General features: G+C 42.6%; 1 protein-coding gene across 7 annotated transcripts in view; it reads right to left on the bottom strand.

Annotated features, from left to right (window-relative positions):
- RAD51B (RAD51 paralog B) overlaps positions 1 to 20,296 on the bottom strand; it is a 562,202-nt gene that overhangs the window by 127,602 nt on the left and 414,304 nt on the right. The gene's annotated exons all lie outside the window — the stretch shown is intronic.

Here is a 20,296-nt window from a genome sequence, read left to right as displayed (position 1 = left end):
GACAAGGAGAGAAAGGGATTACTCCAATATCAAGTCAAACTGGGGCTCGGGAGGGAGTGGAAGAGTGGGGAATCTAAGGGTACCACGGGTGGTAACACAGAGATCAAGCAAAGGGGTTTTGGAGTCAGAAGGAACTGAATGCTAATCCCAAGTCTGCCTTTCCATGGCTCTGTGAACTACAGCACGCTACCCAATCTCTTTGGGCCTTCATTTCTTCATTCATAAAATAAAGGTAACATGCATGTCTCGTAGGGTTGTTGGGCAACATGAACTCATGTAGGTAATGAAGGTAAAGCAGTGGTACATTTAGGCAATCAATACATGATGGCTATTCTTCTTCTCAGACACATGCCTAGGCTGAGCCCACATCACTAGGCCAGATAGGAACTTTATAGAAGCAAGAATTCAAGAGGGTCCAAAGCTACCCTATGAAGGCCAAGTACTTTGGATTTAAAAGGGAGCCCCAGTTCTGACCTAATCATCTAAATTAGAGCCAGAACAAAGAAGTCATCCAAGTGTTTTACAAAGTATGACTTTGAGCTACACTAGAGCTAGGAGGGTTACTCTCAATAGAAAGGGATCCTCAGGGCTAGCTACACAAAGATAAAGAAATGGGAAAGGACCCTTCACCTTTATATGACTAATTTGATTCTATTTTCAGTTTTATCTCCTAGATTGTTCTGCCTGGGTTCAAAACTGATAGTGACCTTCAGTAATCATAAAAACTCCCAGGCTTCTTGGGCAGCCTTTTTTATTATAGAAGTAAGTTAGGGTCACCAGATTTAGCAACTAAAACTACAAGATGCCCAATTAAATTTAAATTTTTGATAAAGAATGAATCTTTTTTAGTATAAATGTGTCCCAGTGCAATATGCGCAATGAACTCATACTAAACAATTACTTGTTGTTTATTCAAAATGCAAATTTACTGAGCATCCTGCATTTTATCTGGCAACCCTCATCAGCAGCCAAGAAGCTACCCTTTCTAACCCGGAGAGCAGCAAAGCAAAGTCACCTCCCCTTCATAATTAGTAATGCACTGGAAAATACCAGAAGAGAAAAAAAAAAAAAGTCCCACAGTTTCTAGGGCTTTTACTTCTAAGCAAATACAGTACTAAATTTACAGACTTAAAAAAATATATATATCATTTCCCCAATCAGGGATTTTTTTTTTTAAATATCTCAGTCTAAAGCAAAAAAATAACAATGGGAGGGGACTTCCCCTCAGATGACATGTAAGTAATAATTGGTAGACAGACGTTTGAGACGTGATGCTTGTAAGAGCACTGACCTCTTGCTGCTTTAGTTTGTCTAGCAAGGCCAATAAGCTAAATTCTTCCAAAAATCTCTCCTCTTTTTTCTTCATGAACAAAAATAATACACATACAGAAATTATATTTCCCCAAATGAAGCACCATTTTCCTTGGCAGGCTCAATGCCACAAAAGACTATGAAATTAACCTTTGGGGCCTAAAGGGCAAGGCCCAGCAGTGCTGGCCATTGTTTCTAGCTCCAGCTACAGCCTGGCTATTCACACTGACCTCAGAGAGAGAGGTCGGCCATGTTGTGAACACGGCCACACAGTAGGTGGACCACCCATGCAAACAAACAAATGCAAAACTCCCTCTTCCTTGGTTATATCAAAACCAATGGAGTTCTTTCCTTCCTGATTGAACGCCAACAATATTCCTTACTTTCCAAAATATCCCCAAGCAACCCCAGGTTCAAGGTCCTTGGCAATCTAAATTTAGAAATAGGTTTACCCCATGGAGTCCTGGGAATTTTAAGCAAATGGTACCACTCTTCTTCTTTTTCTTCTCAAACGTCTAATCACTTCCTAAGTCTACTCAGGTACAGCAATTACCCCTTCAAAAGTTAGCAGCCAAAGTTTCAAGGAGCTGTTTTTTTTTAGTCATCTTGTGAGTATTACATTAAGCTTCTGGGCCAGAGTACAACAGGCCTATGGCCAGGTTGAACTGGACAAACAAATGGAACTGGTTCTAGCTCACCAACCTGGCCCCAAAATGTCCTGGTCAAAGAAGTGCTTTTTAAATCATGGGGAACCACTACTGAAAATCCACTAATGCTTTGATGGTGGCCCAGTAGGTGGTGGCTTTATGGTGAATCATAAAAGAAGAAACTGAAGAAGGAAACTAATCATCATATCATCTTGGCATAAAGCCTACATAAGGGACAGAGTGGAATGAACTGCCTCTCTAGGAAGCCTTCCTTGATACAGCCAAGGGAAGTGAGAGCATGTGATTTACTTGATTTCCCTGTTTCTGACACAGATATCAGAAACAGTGTATACTGTATGACCCATGCATCAGCCCATCTTGGATGACTCACTATTTTCAGAACATAGCTCTCCCACCCCTGAGCCTTCGCTCACATCTTTCTTCTGAACCACTTTCCAAAGCTTGCCCATGCCTGCTGAAATCCTGCCTTTTTGTCAAATTTCAACTTTTGAGCTTTTTCAGCTTTTGAAGTAGCCTGTGGGCTACTTCTTCTAAAAAGACTTCTTGAGATGGTTTCTCTTTTGCCTCTAAATTCCTGGTGCATTTTGCTTTTTCCGCCCATACGCAGTTATCACATATAATTGGAAGTAACAGTAGACTTGTTTCCCCCATCAATCAGGGACCAGATCTCACAGAGCCTTGTTCAAATGGAGCAAAGGACAGGTGCTCACTGTATGTCAGCAGGATTGATGCAATTATTAACCATGTCTTTGATTTCTTAGTAACATCTTCTCTAGTCCTAATCTTTGCTTTGATGACCTTTCTGATACAACGCAGCACTTGTCTCTATCACAGAACTTACAACATCATGTTGAAACTATCATATTACCTATGAGCCACTAGACTCTAAACTTTCAAGGTAGGGACCTTGTTTCACTCATCTGTGTGTCTGCAGTGCCTAACATAATATCTGAAAATGAGAGGGCACGTAAATAAATCTTTGATGAGATGTTAAAGTGGGCTATGAGTTTTTTGAGGGAAGGATCCACACATTCTCATCTTCTGCACCTTCTCTTTATAATCAAGAAACACTCATTGATATTGATATGTGAGGTAGGTTCTATAGAAAACAGTTTCTCAGTTCTTTCAAGTAGGTCATACCATTTGATGAGCAAAAATATGGAAAAGTCTTCTGAAATACAAATGCTAACCTCAAGGCTTCACGTACTTTGAGAAACTCGAGACCTAGTTGTCTCCAGTGACTTGTTGGGTGGCCTTCTTCCCTAGCCCAAGATAGCCTCAAAAATTTATTTTGCACTTGACCTGCATTCCAGTTATGATTATTTGGCATTTTCAAAATAACTCCAACGAAAGTTGTAAAACTAGATTGTGGTGATGGTGATATAATTCTCTACATTTACTAAAAATTATTGAATTATATACTTACAATGAGTGGATTTATATTATGTAAATTATACCTCAATAAATCTGTAAAAAAATTAACTTAGACTATTCAACAAGAAGGACAACATCTTATTTTTCATTTTGCCCTCCAGGGTCTAGCATCCTAACAGATAGCGTGGCTGTTTCTTGTTAGCCAGGAGGTGCATCCACGCTGGCAGAAGTGCTCGGTCAGGTCACCAAATGTAAACAGCTCTGCAGAGGTCACCACAAAGGCACTGTTGTTCTATCTCATAGCGAGAAGGAAAGGAGAGTCGCCATGGAATATCTACTCTCTCTTGCATCCTTAATTAGAAACATGTGGAAGAGGGCCCACCCACGGGTCAAATCAGCCAGAAAGGCCTCCTTTCTTCTGCCTAATGTTGCATGTTGGCTGAAGAAAGACCTCTCCCTGGGCCTGCCATAGAAATGGTTTCAAATTATAAAAGTATCTACAAAGGCCACCATCAAAGCACCAATGGATTTTCACTAGTGGCTCCCCATGATTTAAAAAACACTTCCTTGACTGGTACATAATTAGTGCCAGGTTGGTACATATGACATATGGTAATTTGTCCAGTTCAACCTGACCATGGGCCTGTTGTACCCTGGCCCAAATCATACACTGCTCAGACCCTCATGGGTAGGTGAAATGCAGAAGTCACAAAATATACAAGCTCTAAGCAGCATCTTGGTAATTCAGATCACACAGATGTCTGCATTCTTCCTTATAATCCATTTACATTGAACTTAATACTTTGGTTCTTTTCATTTTTGGCACCAGTATCTAAACTATCTCAATGATATATGCAGAAAGTGAATGAGAGATTATATAAACTCTATTTGTTAATGTCCTAAAGAAAATGCCACATTAGTCGAAGATGCTATTCATTGTAATGCTCCCCAAAGAGCAATACTCTGTTCTCTTTCAGAAAAGTCCCAGTAAATATTCACTTTTCTTCAAACTCTAGTGACCTGTTTTAGTAGTAGAAAATTGATATAAAGTCAGCATAAATAAAACTAAAGTTTTACTTTGGGTCTAAAGAACTACAAAAGCTGGCAGACCAAATTATTTAAACACACTAAATGGTCTTTTTTTTTTTTTTTTTTAAACACAAGGAGCAATCCATGCTAAGACTGATGTGCTGGCCCAACATGGGCCCTTTTGCGAAGAGCAGATAGTCCAAGAGGCTTGCTTTGATCTGACCAAAGATGGGTATTTAATCTCCTATGTAGAAGAAAGCTATAGTTTTTAGATTAATTGCCCGACCACAGATCTGCTGCCAAGCTGCTCCAAGTTTCTCCTCCTAATGTGAAATAAAATGGCCATTTACTTTAAATCATGTGGTAGAGCCAGCTCATGCCAGAGAATATGCATTTCTTCTGCACTCATTTACCGATTATGTAAAAGGTCAGTGCATCATTCACGTGCAATGGGAGCAACAATCAGTCTGTACTCCATCATCTCTTCTAAGTTCGCCAGATAGAGGACTGGGGGCTGACAGTGGGTGACTCATGGAAAGAAACTGTGAAACCAGAGAAGAGTTCATTTTGCATATGAAGAGTTATCTTCTTGGTTGAGATGCACACCTAAAATGAGACAAAGACGGAAAGGCCTTCTGGGGGAACCCACACAAAGTGTCATTAGCTGGTGTTCTACAGAAAACTGAGTGGGTTCCAGCAGCTGGATGGTGGTGTTAGTAGGTGGGGAGAGGGAGTCATATTTAGAACGCATGGTTCCAGTTACAATGGTTGTATGCTCTACAGGAAAGGGACCACCACTGCCTGTCATGAAGACCAAAGATTCAAAACTTGGACTCACCGGCTGATCCTGAATGAATTTCCAACCCTGCCTGTGTCTCTGCTGCCTCAACCATTAAAACATAAATAAATATACCCACCCACTTTGGTGTGCAATGAGGTTGCATCACATTTTTGGCTCCATAATCAAGACGTGTCTTGTTAATATTACACTGCTCTGTAGAATCAAGCATGTAGAAGCTTTGGGCTTCCAATATATGAATGAATGCCAGTAACCATGTGGTCAACGCCAAATATGAAATCAGATTCTTTGAAAAGAGGCAAGTATTTTAGGTCTGCCTTTCAAGAAGCTGCAGCCCCACCCAACTACTAAGGTCTAAACGAAGTGACTTAACACCATTTGGCTGCATTTTCTTTGGCTGGCCAGTACCTGAATGACCACCTCCAAGAGAGATCTGCACAGGGCGAGCGACCTGAATGAGTACACAGGGGTCAGAGGGCTGGGGGTAGGGACAAGAAAGGACACAGCTGAGGGGCAGTAAACGGAGTAGTGAATTGTCCTTTGAGCAAATGCTTCTTTTTCTCCAGGCAGAATGATTATAGGGACCTTGCTGTCAGCACTCCTGGACTAATCTTTCCAGACACTGATTTCTGAAGAGATCAAACCCAAATCAGCAGTTGAGGAGGTAGGTGGAGGGGGAATTTTAGAAGCTGGTGATTCACTCCTCTGGCACACAGCACTTGCTAGCCCCTAAGCTTGGGCTCCCAGGCCTGGAGAGGCTACAGCCATCAGAGGCCACAGGGGTCTTTATGCTCCTTGCTCCCTGACTTCAAAATAGCCAACAGAAAAAGGAGGAAACCAGTAGCTAGGAATACTGTTCCTGAACACTCCTACCTATTGTCACACCATTCCGTATGCCTTCTATCAGCAAAACCATTGATAGCACTCCACACCTATTCCCACCCGACAATCTCCTGGACTGTCACTCAACCTATGATGGTTCCAGGGGAACTGCAGGCCCAAAGTGAAGGATTCCTTTGTTCCCATCTCTATGATAGGATGACATGTGGTCCTGAGTGCCAAGGTACTAAGATAAGAGGGGTGCTCAAAATGCCCAGATGGCTGGTGAATAAAAACCCTGAGAACAGAGCCAAATTTGCACAGCAGACAAGGGCCACTGTGGCCAGGGCTGGAAGCAGAGTGCTTGTAGCCCACAGCAGCAGCGGAACTAAAGGGAAGCCATCCCCCAACTCAGCTGGTGGGAGTTGGGCAACTTCCCAGCTGGAAGGAGCTCTCAAACACATCCCTGTAAGCTACCCATGAAAGACAGAGATGCCGTTAAAAACAACAAACAAAAGGAGCCGCTAATCAAGAGGAACTTTAGACTTAAGAATGGGATCCAGTCATCCTTCCAGAAAGATGCATGTCTGGACCAAGGCCCAAGAGCATGACATTCAGCTGCCATACCCCTCTCTGGGGCCCAAGTTTGGAGGGGCTGAAAGAAGAAGAGATTCACAAAGGAGGCAGATGGGAAGGCCCCCATCCACATGCAGTGTGGTTCCCATACAGAAGATTAGAATTCACCAGGTATAAGCAATCACAATTATAATCGGCTGCTTGGAACTGAAGTCATGTTTTGAATAAGAAACCAGCAAAGATCTCAAAACTCCTATCATTCCCTTTCCGTCTCTACACTTTGAAACAGTTCTAGCCATTTGGCGGTTGGCACTCAGTGTCAAAGCAGAAAGCAGCAACCACTGAGCTTGGAACCACGTCAGGACACCCCAATCAAGGGCTTTCTCTATGGTTAGTAAAACAAAGGAATTTTGCATAGATAACCCCAATGACTTAATTTTTCTCTTCCAAGCTTAATACTTATAACTAGGCTATTTTGTTAATAATGGCCCTCCCTCCATTTCTTTCCTAATATTTTCAGTACTATCCAAATTGCTCCTAGCACTATTTTATCTTCCACTAATTCTTCAGATAGAGAGGCTATGACATTGCCAAGCAAATCAAACAGAACAAGACAGTGAAAAAGAGAAGCTGTAACAGCTTCATGACACTTCTGGCAAAATCCTATGCTGTGAAAGGAACTGCTAACCAGACATTCTAGTTTAATTGGGCTTTGAGAACTATTTAAGTGGTTTCTAGAGTTGGGCTTTTTCTTTTTCTCCTGAACTTCCAACTGCCTTAGTTCAAGGGGAAAGATAGGTATACCTGTTGACCCAGCCACTGTCAGATGACAGCAGGTTTAAGACCAAAGGGTCTGCATGGTCTCTGAAAACTTGACTTTCCTACCAACTTTGCCTTGATGGCTGGATGGGACAAAGGCAAAGCAACAGAGTCTTCTTCCCTTAGACTTTAGTTTATGACATGTTTTCAACTGGAAGACAATAGGAAAGCAGAATGGTGGATTGGTTCTACCTTGGCTACAAAGCAACCGAGAGGCTCCAGGGAACCCAATTTTACTCTTCCTGCTCGTCTGGGGTAGTGCCCGTGCCAACTAAGTGACTCAGTCTTCCTCATCAGAAGCAGCTGCTCCGTGTCTAACTTACCCCTGGGTGCAATGCCTTTTGCCAGTATTTGTTTTCTTAAAACACATTTCTCCTTCCTGGCATTGCTATTCTATATGGACTGGGGCCTTTGTGGATGAACAGCACTCAGTTAACCCCACAAATGGACAAAATAATATTGATTTATACAACATGAGTTGAAATCACAGAGCTGAGTTTCAATGGGTCACTTTGCTGAATTATAATATGTTTGGGGCCAATATCCACTTACTTCCTTTTTTCATCCAGCCCTTGTGCCCCACCCCCCACCCTGCCAGGACATCAACATCCATGTGTAGAGTCTTCTAAACAGCACTGGTGCTATTTTAAGTATGATAACAGAGGGGGGAAAGATGATCTTGAGCTGAGATAGCATGAGGATTGCAATAGGAACAGGATACCCTTTGAAAAGAGAATGCAAGCTCTTCATAAGAGCAAGAATTCAGGATGTCCTAGGTCACTGTTGGTGGCATTGTCATTTATCACTGGCTGCAGAACACAGTGGCCAGATTTCCTGGGAATAAAAAAAGGCTTTTTTCCCCTGAATTTTCTCTTGACGTCAACTACTATCTATTTGCAAGAGATGAGGGGAAAAAAGGCATAGACATATGTTAGAACTTCGAGCCTTTAAAATAGTCATTGCCTGCTTCCCCAAATGGCTGAAGTCTCATTTTTTTTTTTTTAAATAATTATTTCCTCTTCAGACAAAGCTGCCTAGGGGTAGTCTGCTAAAATTGATTTTGTTGGTCTGGTCTTTTCTTTTCTACTAGATTACATATTGGGCTGCAGTGAACAAAGTGGACATGGCACCAACTACCCTAGTCTGCACTCCTCCAAGCATAGAAACTTTCTGGAGGGAATAAGTTTCATGCATACAAAGATGAGATGTACAGGGCTGGGCAAATGGGAGATGAGGGGGTATGAGGGAATGGAAGAAAGGCCACTCTAAAGGGGTACATCTCCAATACACTGATGATAGACAGGAGCTCCCAGCCAGGGGAACAATGTGGCCCAAACTTTCTCCATAGAAGAGGCTGTGCCATGACTGTAATGTCTTGAAAAAGTCTGTGAGAGAGGAAGTGAAATGGCTCACAGAGGAGTTAAGAGGGAAAAAGCAAAAGAAAAGGCCAGAACCTGGTTTGAATAAGCAAGGCTGCTCACCACTCTGTAGCGTTTCTTTTGTTTTAGACAAACTAGCTTTCCTTAGAAAGAAAGGCCATCTGCTTTTTTAAAGACTGCCCTCTTCCTCCTCATCTTCAGCCTGGCTGGTCCTACCTCAGGCACTCAGACCTGTAATAGTCCTGACAATAGTGTGGAGTTGTCCAATATGTTGTGTTCAGATGTTTCATGTGGTTCACAGGCTTCGTGCTTCCTAAAAAGCACAAGCATGAAGGATGAAAATGTAGAACATTTAAAAATTCATTGGGTGATAAGAGGAAATCAGGCTTGGGTGCCTGAGGGGCAAACCGCCCACAGAGTTTTGATGGGATCCTTTCCATCCTAGAGTGAACAGGATGTCTGATCTTACTTGTGCCCAACTTCTGCCAGAGGAAGAAGAGATTTATGTAGGACAGATGCAGGCAACCTCATGAGGTTTACAAGTCTCCCCAGGAGCCTCTACGGGGCAACCAGCTGATTCAAAACTAATTCATTTTTAAAGCCTTGAATTGTAGAAAACAGGAATCTAAATGAAAGATGTCCACACCTGACAACGGTATCAAACTAACATAAAATAAAGCAGAATAAAATAAAATTACAAAAAAATCATATTAATCAAATTATGTTTTCCATGATAGACAGTCAAGTTGATTTACATACAACGTCTTGGTGTGTCTAAGGATATTCCTTAGATAATGTCACCACATTCTGTTGAGTTTCCCGAAGCATCACAGCTAGAATAACCATTTCCCATGAGTATTCACTTCTTTTGGTTAGAGGAACGAGTTAGTGTCCAACACCAGAGGCTCTGTGTCCGTCCATTCCCTCACAAACTCTCAGGCAGAGATCCTGACTCTCCTATAAGTTGCAGTGCTTTACAACAAATGATACTGCACTGAAAGATGCTTCTTTAGGAAGATTTAATAAAAGCGATTACAATCATTATTATTGTTGTTGTTGTCAGGAAAATATTGTGGAAGTTTCTAAGCCCAGACAGAGAGCTCCACACCCCTCGCATGGCTCGGCCTGCAATAACTAGTCTCCAGCACCGTCGTCCACCCTCTGATTTTCATCTCCAGATAAAATGAAAGCTAAATCTAGCAGAAACTGTTTGGCTCTCTGCTCTTGGAAGATGCAGTGTTGTTTCATGTCTGGCTGGATTCGTCTTTGCCTTTTACATCTCTCTACCTCTCTGTGATTCTCCTTTCTCCCTACCTGAAAATAAATGCTCTTTACCCTGGGGCCTGCCATTTTCTGATGCACGGCCCTCTGAATCATGAGGCTGTGGATGAGTGATGAGCTCTCTGTGCTCTTTTCACAGCCAGGACCAGTGGTACTGAGTCGGCTTCTACTTCAATAACTGGAAAGTGGGCAGCAGAAATCCACATGCGATGAGGCTGCTCTGTCTCAAACGCTCCCCATCAGACAGATGAAACAGAGCTGCCTTTCTTGGTGGAGCACATGAGCTATCTTGTATGCCCTTGTAGTTAATGAAGGGTCTCGCTTAAGAATAGCTTTCCCAGTCCATTAGCAAGATAATTCTCTAAAGGATCTGTGAACATTTCTAAGAACTAAATATGGAACACCGATCTTCAAGTGGCAGGAACAAAATAATACAGAGCTGCATCGGAGGTCTGCAGAGGCCTGGCAGTGAAATCGCTGGTGTTCCATAGGACAGCAAGGATGTCCCCTCTGTTTTATGAGCACCCTCTCACTTAGTATTGTCCTTGAGCTGAGATCAATGGCCACTTTTCCAATAGAAAGTGCATTTGGTTTCAATTCACTTTCATAACAACAGAGACTAATGCTTAGCAAGATGGAGAACATTAAACGCTATTGTTCTGGCTGAGGAATGACTGGCTTGGGTGGCAGGAAGCAGAACAGTCTCTTCTCTGGAGAACAAAATGCCCGTGGGTAATAAACCTCATTCCCATACAGCCTTCTTCTTCTTCTTCTTTTTTTTTAAGTGACAGCGAAAGAAAATCAAAGAATCATCTCAAATCATAGAAGTGAAAGGGATCTCAAAAAAAACCCAAAACATCATGTGACTCAACCTCCTCTAGAAGGTTTTTGTTTCTTAAATAATTATATAAACCCCAAGGCATTGTGATTTAATAAGGTCTAAGGGCACAGCAAAGTATTTTATAAATTATTTTCCTAAGCCCCTTGTGGAGCCTTTTATTATCTTAAATAATGAGAAAATGAATGAGATCCTTTAAGATATGCAGCTTTCAGATTTTAGAGGTTGTTACGTGGAAAAGGTAGGAATAGGATCCCAGTTGTGTTCTTTTGGCAAAAGAAAATACCCATGCCATTGGTTCATGTCTCAAACAACCAGAAACTCATTCTCCATCACTGTAATTATTCAGAAATACCCTGCCAGTTACATTCCCTTTTCTCTCACTGATGGAAAGAAAGGTGCATTGGATAAGCTAATACAATGGAAGAATTCTGACGTACGAAATGTCCTAATGAAGGGTCCTTCAGGGAAAAACAAAACAAAACAAAACAAAAAACAAAAAACAAAAACCAACAACAACCCAAATGGGGAAGTATGTAATTCTATCTTTATATTATTTAGAACAAGGCAAGGGGAAAAACACCATCCACTGTATGTTCCTTGAGAACCTCCAATCAAGGGCTCTAGCCATTTAAAAACATGTTTCCTGGCTTCAGACTGGCTATAAATACATTTAATAAGGATGAAAAAAAAAAAAATCCCTGCATCATTTAAAGTTCTCTCTCAACTCCAGCTGACAAAAATCCAGTCCAGATGTTTATTTTGCAAGAACAACAGCAAGAGGGTGAACTTCAATCCTGAGCATGAAAGCCCCAAGAGGAGGGGGTGTGTTTGTAGAGAAAGGGACAGCGAGGTTGGCAGAGAGGGTGTGGACAGACCTGGTTTGATACTGATTTAACAGAAACACAGTAATTAATTTATTTTGTGTTTAAGAAATCCAGTTTACTAGCCTTGCCCCTGTCTCATCGCCCTTTTCAAAGCCACAGGGCCTTGGCTGGTGAAGCCTGAAATGGTTGTTTCATAACCTTTGCTTTTAAATTAAACAAATGACCTCAGATTTTGGAGCAGTTGTTGACTCAGGGGAAAGTATGCCATTAAAAGTGTGCCAGAAACAGATTTAATTGGTACAAGTCCCAAAAAGTGCTCGAAAGAGAACAGGCTTCCCGCATATAGATTTCAGGGAAATTACTCAAAGGCCGCACAGCTTTGTCAGAATTCGAGATGTGAAACAAGGCAGCTGAAAGACTCTATATCAGAAGGGTAAATTCAATTCAGGAGATATTAATCTGATTACCTAAGTGAGGCTGCGAATCGGATATGCTCCATTGTGCGCCCTGTTCAACCTGGACAGCTGGAGGAGCCAATGGCTTCCTTTTCCCCGACATATAATTAAGTTTTAAGAGACGATCGAGTTACGGATACAAAGTTTTAAGAAATATTTCATTCAGGAGTGGCATTTACAGTGCTTGCCTGTTGCAAGAGACATTGTTCACTTTATTTCCTTGAGCCACGCTGGAGAGTGTGTGGATCGGGGCCTAGGGGCTCAGTGTTTGTGTTTCAGGCTACAATAAACGCCCTCTGTGCACCTGCCTGGAGGAAAAACCAGTCCAGTCGCCTCCCTAGACAAAAGGGCCCTGTATTAAGTGCTGAAAACCCAGACGTGAACTGACCCTGTCAAATTCCAGATAGAAAAAAAAAAAAAATCAATATTTTTGTCCAATCCAAAACAAAGCTGTCATGTAGGTTTTTGGCTTTCCTTTCTCATCCTCACTGAGTCTGAACAACAGTGACCTGTCAACAGAAGTCACCTTCTTTCTCACGAGTCTCCTCACCTTTCTAGATTCCTTTCCTGATGGCGCAATCCATCGCCTGGCGCTCTGTAAGCTGTCCTCCAGTGATCAACATACACCCCTAGCTCTTTCTCCACCAGGCCCTTGCCCTGGAATCTCATTTCAGTCTCTAAGGTCATGTATCTTCCCAAAGAGATAGCATTACTAACTTACATGTTTTCAAAGATTTCCCTAATACACGCTTATCACAAATTCCACCTATGCTTAGAATTGCAAGAATGTTTATCCGTAGGGCAAAATATCAAGATCATAGTTCCTCCATGCCCGCTGTGGTTCCTGATGCTAGTTGGGCAAAGGCCAGGCTGGGTCATGCGTACCCATTTCGGATGACTCCTTCAGAGAACTGTTCAGCCTGGGTTTCTTCTAGAATCAGTCATGCTAGTCTCAGCTGATCTGTGCATTCTCGTGAAGGAAAGTGATTTCTCACAAAATTTGAAACTCAACTAAATGAGGTTTTATTTGTGAATTCCACCGAGGCCTAGGCAACTCTACCCCAGTTCACAGATGAATAAACGAAGAAGTGCAAGGTGACTACCTCAACCTGAGAGAGCAACTTGGCTATCAAACCAGAAAAGGATCCATCAGTTGCAATCTCCGACTTCTCTAAGCCATCCCCGAATAGAGGGTAAAATGAATGAAATCATGATTTTGATAATTATTGAAAACTGCCATACATGGTAAGGCTTTGGCTGCAAACCATTTTTGAATATATTTGGTCAACAGCTAAACCCCTTTTAAGGGTTAACAGCTTTCTCAAGGTTGCCTCAACGGCTTCTCCAAACTCTGACCCTGAGGGGCAGGAAAACCAGATGATCAGCACAGGAAGGCCAGGCTCCCTAACATGACTATTCCAGCAGGATGTGCTTAATTGTTTGTGTCTGGAGTGAGCATAGGAACCAAGCGCAGTTTATCCGATCTGGTGCTTGTGAAACAGCTGGCCAAGAAAAACAGTCACCCACCACAGGTGCTAAGCTATAGAGCGCTACCTTGGCCAGCCTGGCGAGTTCCCAGTGCAGCATGCGGCTGATTCACAGCCTGCACCTTTCTGAGTGATGGAGGTTGTCCACTGGCTGATATATAGGGCCCTACATACATTGTGATTCAGGACAGACTGGGCAGGGAGTCCATCTTCACTGTGTCCTAATATCCTAAGATGGTGGCCCACACCACCAAAAGATCGTGATAGTCTCTCCTTTCCATGAGTTTGAGATGAATATTGAGACATTGAGAATCTGCCGCCCTCATCCTGGCAACTCACTGAGTGCTGGGCTCAGTGTGACTTTCACTGTCTCGTGTGTGTGGACCTCATACTCTGGCCTTTCCCTCTTTTCTTATCTTTTCCCATCCAGTCCATTGTAGTGCAACACATAGAACCCGTTTAGATGTAAGGTTTGGCTTCATTACAGTATGCAGGAATTCTAGGATTCCAAGATAAGGCTGACAAAAATTAGAATTAGCCTTTATGTTCTAGAGGGCAGAGGCCAAGCCTGATATTGTTCTTGTTACCCCTGAACACCCAGCAAGCTTTTTACATGATGGATGCTTCATACGTGAATGAATGAACAATCAAAAGAATGGAGCCGATGCTCAAGTTTTGGGCTCAGGCTCATTCTTTTGGGGACAGTAAAGAGCTTTGCAATGAGAACGAGGAAGGGAGAAATTTGAACTGTCCCCATGACATCAGTGGCAGGCATACGTATAATGACTCACTGGAATGTGGGAAGAAAGTATTAGAATCTATTTCCTTTTTTTAAAACCTCTATTTCTGGTGTGTTTTATATAACTTAATAGCATAGTAGCTCTATATTTTACAGATAGCAGTTTTACATATTTTGGGCAGTGTGCTCAAAGACAATTGGGTTGTGGATTCAAAAAAATGTGAAGACTGCTCTACATAACCAGTGTAACAATAACAGTGACAAAGAATGTGCCAAAATGCTCATAGGGGGTTTGGTCCAGCCTGGGGTTTGCTTTGTTCATCTTTAAAGGAGAAACAGAGAAGCTTGTCTGAAACTTGAAAAAGAAAATATCAGTTTGGCCTTTGAAGAAGCAAACTTCACAAGACATCACCTAATGCAACACCGTACCTATGTGGCCGAGGCCCGGAGAAGTTAAGTGACTTGCTCAAAGTAACACAGATGGTTTGTGGCAGAGCTGGCCCTTGAACACAGGTCTCCTCATTCCAAAGGCAGTGCCTTGTCTACTGTTTAAAAACACCTCTTCTCTAATGTCTCTCTGTAAAGAGACTTCAGGGTGCCTACAAAGAAATGGCCACAGTTACCATATCACTTAGCCTGGGACCCTCTCAACTCTGGCAATGGCAGGCAGAAGTATGTGATCCTAAGCTCAATGAGGTAGTTGTATGATCATCTTGTAGAACTGAGTATAACGTACTGATCAAGAGCACAGACTCTGGAGCCAGACTCTCTGGGTTTGAATCCCAGCTAATCACTGGTTAGCTGACCATCAGCAGCTTATGTAAATGCTCCACACTTCAGTTTCTCTGTTTCTGAAGTGGAGATAATAATTGAATCCCACAAAGCTGTTGAGAATTTTCATGCTCGGCACAATGTCTGACACATACTGGACACTCATTATTCTCACTAGCAAAAGGAACACAAAACAGATATTAATTTCCATAGGGCCATTTAAATCATTTGCTATTTTCTCTCACCACCTAGCTAAGAAGTACGGATAGGCCATGTCTAACTATAAGGTGCCCTGATAAAGGGAAGGCTCACCTGATGCTACTCAGGTGCCCAAATGCACCAAAGAAATCCCTCCCAGGTTGATGAGGTGGGAAGCCAAAGCCAGACCTGGCCACCCGGACTTTAGAATGGTTAAATCTTATTATAAAGTTCCCATTACCTTGAGAAATTTAAAGCTATTCCCACGCAAAGGTGATACCCTCGAAGAGATCAAAATCCAAGTTCTCTAGTTTCATCCCCATTCCCTCTAAACTGTACATCGCTCCCTGAGAAATCTCTTCGAAGCACAACATCATCCCGTCTCTTCCCTGTTTCAGTGGCTCCCCCCATCCTCAGGGAAGAATTCAAAGTGACGAGCATAAGGAGGAGCGCCTTTCACAACCTGGGCCCTGCCTGTCTCGACGTGACGAGCGTAAGGAGGAGCGCCTTTCACAACCTGGGCCCTGCCTGTCTCGACAGACGGACCTCTTCCATGCCAGCCATAGTACCCCTCCCACAAGTGTCCTGTGGTGCCCCAGAGCGTGGCACACTCTAGCCCATTACCTGGGCTTTTCGCGAGTCCAGGAGCACCTTCCCGTCCTCCTTCTCCTCTTGGGAACTGCTACTGATCCTTCAAGATACAGCTCAAGGGTCTCCTCACTGGAAAGCCTTCCTAGAGAACTCCCATCCCTAAACCAGGACTCCTGTGAGCTTCCCCGCAACATCCTCCACCCAGAGCCATCGTAGAGCTTCCCCGCAACATCCTCCACCCAGAGCCATCGTAGCATACTTGGCTTGCTCGTCCATCACACTGCCTCCCACCTGACTGCGAGCTTCGTAAAGAGCAGGGGCTGTAGCTTCTGCCTCTGTACCCTTAGCATCTGCTAAGCACAGAACCTAGTAGATAGTAGGCCCCTATTGTATATCAGACTCAACGGCTTTAGTTACCACGCTGGTGTCAATGGGGGAGATCTCCCCTTCAAAGGCAGAGTTCCTAGGCTCTTGTGCTTTCCCTTCTGACACTTTCCCTGCACTGCCTAATGTTATTTATCATACACAGTCAGTGCAGGTACAGAGTTAAAGCTGACTGCACTTTGGAGGAATTTTAAAGCATATATGATTACGTCTGGTGAGAAAAATCACAATAGTGGTTTCATGCTTCTTTAAGGTAAATACGCATCTAAAGCTTTAAATAATTCAAAGTGATTGCCTTCACTTTGCAGCTGTAGGTGCCTCATTCAGTCACCAAATATTTATTGAGTAACTACTATACCAGGCACTATTGTAGGTTCTGATGATCTGATAGTGAACAAAAGAGACAAAGATTCCTATCCTCAAGGAGTTGACCTTCTAATGACCACAAGATAAGATTTTTTTTTCTTTCTTTTTTTTTTTTTTCCGCTAATTTACCTGATTTTTGTATCATCATGTCAAAGTACAAGCTATTTTCCTTGGTTCCAGTGTGGTCCCTGAAGGAGCCAGGATTTCTGGTCGGGCCTTGGACCTACCCCTTAAACTCTGGTAGCCACTTATTCATTGACGTTTCTTTCCTGGGCTCTACCTTTGAAGATTTCAATGACTTATTCTATCTCTGGTCTATAGCTATCTTGAGGGCATGTTCTCTTTGTGACTTAACTTAGAAACAAGTTATTTTGCTTCTAGCCTCATTTATCTATATACTGTATTTAAAAACAAAATGAAGTTTGTCTCCTTATTCCTCAGCCTGCTGGGGTATCATCCATCCTCTATGGCTGGAAGTACTACTCTCTTAGCTGCTTGTATGGGTCTCTTAGTTTAGAAGCATGGTTAAGAAAATCAACATCAGAACCTAAAAAGACCTCACTATCTTTTATTAAAACACAGAAACCTCTCCCCAACACACACACACACACACACACACACACACACACACACACACTTGGATTTAACCATAAAACTCAGACCCTCTCCTGAGCATAGGTAGTAATTTTGTTCCAGCATATCATAAACTGTGGACAGGATGGAACTTACAGATATGGAGTTCTCCACTGCACATTTTTCTGTTACCCAGCTGCCATCTTGGCTTCTGTGGCTTATCTTGTCTTAAGCAGTGGTAAATGATGGCAGACCACAGGATACAGTCTGTGCTAATGTGCTGGTCACATGTCCCTGAATAGGAGGTGATTTATACACAGGTAAGCTTAGACCTCATGTCTTATCAGATAATAATTATTTAGAATAGGTGGTAGATTCCAGGTAAATAGAAGAGACCTCTCTCATCCCTGAAGAAAAACTCTAGGGTTGACTGTAGATATAAAGAAAATTAAAGAGGAATCAGATGGTTATCTGGGACAGGAAAAAAAATATTTTCAAACATTATTATTTTTTTTAAGCAGTGTATTCGCTCAAAGGCATGGACAAGCAATAAGTAAGTAATACCAAAAAGTTAATCAAGAAGGAGAGGATTCTGAAAATGGATGTGACTGATGGATTGACAGGGATATACACACCTCTGGGTTTGTAAGTAAACTTATAATGATATCTGCTTAGTTGGACAAAGTTCTTTAATGTTATGTTGGGGTAGGGGAATCTGCCTTTCACACATAACCTGTTATAAGGGAAAAGTGCCCCTTATCCATGTGCCTCACTGAAAAGATAGGTGTACTGGCCTTGTTCATATGACTTCTCGGCCATGGGTGATGGGGACAAAGGACCACCCACGCACAGAATTACCAGGTGTAAAAAGGTAAATTGGACCAATCAGATCATAAGGTCAAGGACCAGTGCCATGGAAAGCTGAGGTAGGGATGAGAAAAATGAAGAGAATGGCCTGTTTCCAATTCCTATGTAATCAGGCCATATTTTAGATCCTATTTGCACATAGCCATGTATCCTTACAGAAGGACCTAGTGGAGAAAAATGTAAGTTCTGGAGCCAGACTTCTGGATTAGAATCCTGGCTCTGTCAGTAATTGCATTGCTTTCTAAGCCATCCACCTCAGAGGGCTGTTGTAAGGGTTAAATGCAACAATGGATGTACAATGCCAGATATACAATATGTGGTCCATACTGTTAGTTACTGTTATTAATAGTCCTAACTTTTTATAAGCAAACTTGAGTGACTTTCCATTTCTTGCTACCAAAAGGGCCCCAAACAGTCGAGTAACTACACTGTCACAGACCTGAAACAAAGCCTGGTGACCCATTAAAGGCATATGGCTACCGTGAGTCCTTCTAACATGTCTATCTCCTCCCTTAAGATAGTCTCCTTGAGAGCTCAGATGGAGACGCATTCATCTTACTATTCTTGGTGTCTAACACAGATAAGAGATTCACTGAATAAAGAGTGGTTCTCAAAGTGTGGTCCCTAGACCAGCAGGATCAACAACTCCTGAGAATGTCAGAAATGCAAATTATCTGGCCCCTCCCATGACTGAATGAAATTCTGGGAGTGGGAGCCCAGCAACATGTACATTAATACCCGCCCCTCCCACCCCCCCACCTGGTGATTCTGATGCATGCTGAAGTTTGAGAACCACTGGAATAAAGGTTCTGGTGTGGAAACACAACCACTCCATATCCTTGACTAAAGAACAGCCCTATTCTATCTGGGGAGGTCATCCATCTTCTTTGATTGAGCATGTGGCTTTGGAAGGGATACACATGGAACTGTAAGGGAGGAAAGAGAAACATTCCTAGCCAGTCAAATAAGCCTCATCAATCATGTTGATCAAGGAAATGATGTGTTGCCAATGGATTATCCTCACATTCTTCTCACAGGGGCTTCAGGAAAAATCATAAACTCTCTAATGTGGCATGCCAGATGTTCATGATCCACACTGCCTACTTCTCAAGTCGCATCCCTTGCATTTCTCATACATCCCCCTGGCACTCCCAACCATAAGGAATTATTGTAGTTCTTCAAATGACCATGCTCTTCCCATCACATCTTTGATAATGATACTAGAATGTCCTTCTTCAATCTGTATATTCTTAGCACTAAGTATAGTTCCTAGTACATGAGTGCCCCATTTCCCTAAATATTTGATGAGTTCATTGTTTCCCTACTTCCAATCTCCCTATCCCTAAACCATCCTACACATCTCATCTAGATAGTCTTGAGAGTGTATAGTTATGATCATGTTAGCATAAAATCTAAATTCAGTCTGGCATTCAAAGTCTGGCCCCAATCTATTTCTAGATTTATTGTAAGTGACCACCCCAGGCAAATGAGGCTTCTTTGCCCTCTTCCGAGCATATCCTGCATTTCCCTACAACACAGCTCCCATATTTATTGAGTACTCTCCAGGAACTACAGAATACAGGAGTGATCAAGACAAAGTCCCTGCCCTTGAGGAGATTATATGAAAGCAAAGGAGGCAGACAGTGAACCCACAGACAAATTTATAATATGAGGTCAGGCAGTGATAAGGGCAATGAAGAAAAATAAAGCAGGCTTGGGGGATAGAAGAGGATGGAATGGGGGATAGGGGCCCCCTCTCAGACAGAGAGGTGAAGTAAGACATCTCTGAGAAGATGACACTTGAGCAAGACTGAATGTAGTGAGGGAGGAGGCCAAGGAGGGATCTGGACAAGTGCTCCAGTCAGCGGGAATAAATACAAAAGCCCAGAGGCAGAAACACTTTGGTGAATTTGAGAAACGGGAGAGTGGGCTATGAGGCTAGAACAGATAGGGGGAGAAGGACAGAAGATAAGGGCAGGACATGGCCCATTTTGAACTTAGTGTCTTAGTTCATAGCATTTCCTGATCTCTACTCTTCTTTGCCTATTGAAATCCTATCTATCCCTCAAAGGCTGTCTCTTACATCTTCCTCCCTGGACCCTTCAGATTCCCCTCTGCTGAAAGAGATATGCTCCTCTTCCTAAA

The sequence above is a fragment of the Mirounga angustirostris genome, unplaced genomic scaffold, assembly GCF_029215605.1.
Source record: "Mirounga angustirostris isolate CCGP_5_RB_7025 unplaced genomic scaffold, mMirAng1.0.hap1 SCAF_9, whole genome shotgun sequence".
NCBI lineage: Eukaryota > Metazoa > Chordata > Mammalia > Carnivora > Phocidae > Mirounga > Mirounga angustirostris.
The sequence above is the reverse complement of the archived record's forward strand: the minus strand, read 5'-3'. Positions and strand labels throughout refer to the sequence as shown.